Source organism: Pinus tabuliformis, chromosome 6 (genome assembly GCF_031772625.1).
Source record: "Pinus tabuliformis cultivar Carrire ecotype Pingquan chromosome 6, CPIR1, whole genome shotgun sequence".
Lineage (NCBI taxonomy): Eukaryota > Viridiplantae > Streptophyta > Pinopsida > Pinales > Pinaceae > Pinus > Pinus tabuliformis.
Genome location: NC_142292.1, coordinates 987,781,892 through 987,786,929, shown reverse-complemented (window position 1 = coordinate 987,786,929; position 5,038 = coordinate 987,781,892).

The following is a 5,038-nucleotide window of genomic DNA, read 5'->3' as shown; positions in this document are numbered from 1 at the left end:
TTATACCTTTGAGAAGAATCATGAGATATAGAAAATTACTAAATAAATATTAGTAAACAAAATCTCATTCAAAGTTTGGAAATAAAGAGAAATCACTTACATTATACCAACCCGTAATTAGTTAATAATAACAAAGTTAGACTTTAAATATGTCTTTGGGTCAAGAATGTTCAAGTATGTTATGAGCATTAAAAGAAGTTGAAAAATAAATATTTATATTTTTCTTTTAATTGAAATGATATAATTCGATAAAATGGGTTGAATTCAAACACATTGCTTAGACTCTTGAATTCAAAAGATGCAGATATCAATTTCAATGAATATAATGTAATTTTCTTTTTTAGATTTTCAACATATAGCCTAGTATCATAAGATGGAAATGTACCAAATCAAAAATGTCCACCTCATAAACAATAATTTAAAATTAATACTAAGATGTAATAAATAATGCATAAAGAAATGCTCACTTTAATTGTTAATGAAGGGAAATTTTCCGACCTTTGTCAGACAGATTCTTATATATCGAGAGAAAGGTTTAAAGAGGACGACAATTCCCACAGAAATTACTACTTCTTACATAAAACAAGATAACCATAATAGAGTAGTTATTCCCCTATTCCTTCTGTCTTCCACCAATAATAATCCATCAGTGATGGAAAGAAAAACCATCTGGAACTTCATTGGGGAGGTTCCAGAAAGACTGAATAAGCATCATTACCTTGTATGCAGTATTTTGCCTTCATTCCGTTCTGTGGTATAAAGATCAAAGAACTTGTCCTCCACTTATCACCAGGCATTCTCTTGCACACACAAGGCAAGATTAAAAAATAACAATTGCGCATATTGCAAAAAAACCATCCATATCATTTCCCACAACTTTGGTGAAAATTTGATTATCTCTTACAATATGCCAAAGAAATATGTTACATGCACAACCTTGAAATGAAACTGAGGTTACCCCAATGGAAGTCCTTATGCCACACCTTGCGATGCAAACTGCATGCAGGACGCACTCTAAAACCATTAGCCCTGATGAATCAATAAACAAATCTGTAACATTTTTTACTTGGTAGAAAAAGCCCAAAGTGATTGACTTCCTCCACTTACAAATCTGATCTCGTAATCTTGCTCATCAACATTATGAACTATTGAACACTTGAAGGCAATTTTTCCAACTCCCAGTGCTAATAATATCTGGCCTTGAAGAGTTTAATGAGAATGATGTCCATGTATACCTAAGGAATCAACACCTTACCAAAGTGCATGCCAATTTCTCCCATAAATGTCCACGTTGGTAATATAAAAAAAAATAACCCTCTAGCACCTAGTTCACCTTGCCGCAGCTCCTTTCTCCACTGCTCTTCTAAAGGATCTGGACTCCTTATAATCCTTTAAATTCGCCTAAAACCAAAAGCATATCTGATTAACCATGTAGCTACAGAGTATGTTCATGATCTGCATATTGATACAATAGAAATTTCCATAATAATGCTAACAAATGTCACAACCATTAACAATTAAAGCCTTGTACCTAACATGATCATGTCGATCTGGATATGTCGGCATAAACTCTTTTGATTTTGGCAGTCGAACCTCCCTAAACCATTCATGCTTGAGGGCTTCTTCTGTTGTTATTCTTTGCACTTCATTGAACCACAAACAGCTTCAAAACAACATAATACCAGGCACTATTTAGTATTTATAACTAACATCCCTAGAAGCAGTTAAGTAAATCAAAATAGAACATAAAAAAACATGTAAAACAAAAATTGTATGGGTTTCCAGAATGAGTCTATGGGAGGAATGCCACCATTGAAATCAAACTCCAAAAAATTTTGAAGGGTATGCTTCGGAGATTTTGGAGAAAGCAATTAAATATTAACTAAAATTTTTGAGCTTGATGAAGTTTAGGGAAAACCCATATCAAGATAACTATGTCAGGGTCCACAGGAAGAGGTGAACCTGTAAATACTGAGCACTATGTTAAACCCTCACATAGTTGGGATACTTGAGGAGGAGAAGTTTCACAACTTTACTGAATTAGAAGCAGAAAAAAAAAGATCGAAAGAAGCAATGAAGCATTGATAATCAAAACAATATCAAGCAATTTTTCGACACAATATTAGATCAGATTTACTGCAAACTAACATGTGAGAATCATGTATGAGGCATAAAATACACTAGACATTGACAGGACACTAATTCTATTATTTTCAAGTTAAACATTTACTAAAATATGTGAAAATTGTGAATACCCTCATTGTAAAATAGAAGCTCAACAACCTTCTTTATCTTCCACAGATACTCAACATATCCTAGCTTCTAATCTTGCAGCGTAGCATGACCTCCCACCACCACCAAAGCAGGAGGGAGAGGCAAAGCCGAGATATCAGGGCCTAGGAGCATTAGGCCCAAACACCAACGAGAGAAAGCAACAAGAGAAATAACATGGGCAAGCAAATGGGGCTTACCGTTGCCAAAGCTAAACCATGTGATGGCCTGCACACAATCATAGTATGGAATGGGAAATCCGTGCTATGGTGATCGCCTGTAATCCACGAAGATCACTAACACTGCGTCTCCTGGTTAGCCGTTTGCAGAAAATGTCGTAGAACATGAAATCGGAAGACAGGGTAGCAAATTCTCTGCCATGGAGATGCAAAGGGTTTTCTGATTTCATGCCATGGGTAGAAAACCCTCCACCATGGAAGAAGAAGACGATGGGAAACGACTCTACAGTCTCGATAGGAATGAAAAGGGGAACCTGCACTCCCATTAGGGCATTGAGGAGAAATAGAACACTATTCAACGCATATCCAATACCAATCATAGAGGGTACATGGCTCTGCCTTTCCGCTCCTATGGTCATGATGAAAACACAAGGTTAAAGAAAGAATTTGTAAAATTGATAGTAAAGAATAAAAACAACCTAGGGTTAACTGAGAACTCTTACAGAGCATTTATATGGTAGTGACCCAATGCTGGCCCCATTTGCCTGTAGAAAATGTCGTAGAACATGAAATCAGAAGACAAGACATCAAATTCTCTGCCATGTAGATGCAAAGGATCTTTTGATTTCGTGCCATGGGTAGCAAACCCTCCACCATGGAAGAAGGAGATGATGGGAAACGACTCTACAGTCTCGACAGGAATGAAGGGAGGAGCATTAGGCCGAAACACCAATGAGAGAAAGCAACAAGAGAAATAACATGGGTGAGCAAATTGGGCTTACCGTTGGCGAAGCTAAACCATGTGATGGTCTACATACAATCGTAGTATGGAATGGGAAATTGGTGCTATGGTGATTGCTTGTAATCCATGAAGATCACTAACACTGTGTCTCCTGGTTAGCCATCTGTAGAAAATGTCGTAGAACATGAAATCGGAAGACAGGGTAGCAAATGCTCTACCATGGAGACGCAAAGGGTTTTCCGATTTCGTACCATGGGTAGGAAACCCTCCACCATGGAATAAGGAGACGACGGGCAACGACTCTACAGTCTCGACATAAATGAAGAGAGGAACTTGCACTCCCGTCATAGCATCGAGGAGAAATAGAACACTATTCAACGCATATCCAATACCAATCGTAGAGGGTACAGGGCTCTACATTTCCACTCCTTTGGTCATGATGAAAAAAGAAGGTTAAAGAAAGAATTTGCAAAAATTGATAATAAAGAAGAAAAACAACCTAGGGTTAACTAAGAACTCTTACAAATCACTTATATGGAAGTGAACCAATGTTTGCCCCATTTGTTTGCAAAAAATGTCATAGAACACAAATTTGGAAGACATGGTAGCAAATGCTCTACCATGGAGATGCGAAAGTTTTTCCAATTTCATGCCATTGGTAGCAAACCCTCCACCATGGAAGAAGGAGATGATGGGAAACGACTCTGCGGTCTCGACAAGAATGAAGAGAGGAACCTGCAATCCCATTGGGGCAACGAGGAGAAATAGAAAATTATTCAATGCATATCCAATACCACTTGTAGAGGGTATAGGGCTCTGCCTTTCTGCTCCTATGGTAAAGCACCTGGAAGTAGAGCTGAACAAGAGAAATCCAAGTAATGCCGAGAAGGGCGAGGTTCATCTGAGCGTGTGAGCATATTTTGTAACTAAATTTTTAACTAGCTTAATACTGGTCGAATCAATCGGATGGCTCAAATTATTCTAATCATCTAACACTGAAATCAAGGGCCCACGAATGTACACGTACCTTGAGAGGAGAGTTGATTTCAAAGGGGAACACCTTACAGTGTAACTAATTTCTAAAAACAAAAATAAAATAAATTTAAGTATTTTGAAACTAATTCCAAACTATCTGATTTTAATTTTTAATTTCAAAAATATTGAATTTTAATTTCTAAGTGTAATATTATATACTCTTCTTAATTCAAGAAAAACACCATCTTTCCATAATATCATTTTTATTCTCAAGCTTAACCTATTTTTATTGGTATTTATTTACATGGGATGGGAAAAAACGTTTTTTTGTTGTTGCAAAAATTACTTTTACCTAGCTTTTTCCAAAATGACATTTGCCTCTTTGTTTTTTTAATTTAAATAGGAAAAAACATTGGATACTTTACTGATATTTACAGTTATTATTTTAATAGAAATTTTATTTCTTATAACTAATTAGTATATAGTTTTTGTGCTCATTATTAGTTTTGAGTAATTTTATCATTCATTTGAAAGTCCCACCCATGGTTATAGTATGAGTTGCATTGTAACAAGAATGTACATATGTTGTAATGTTTGGAATAACAATAAAAAAAGGGACTGAGTCTTAGGACATGGATTCTAGAGATAGGGATGGAGAATTCCTGGTAGGGATGATATAGAGTATTGTTCAAAGAAGAGAGTTGAACTTGACGATAGGCATTAAAGGCTGGCTGGTCCATGAAGTAAAGGGTATGGTTCCTGAAATTAAATGGTTTGAGGAAAGTATTGAGGCATGTGCTTTTTGAGATAATACAATGAGAAAAAGAGGAAATAATTTATGGAGGGATTGCAACAACAAGAATGCAAAAAT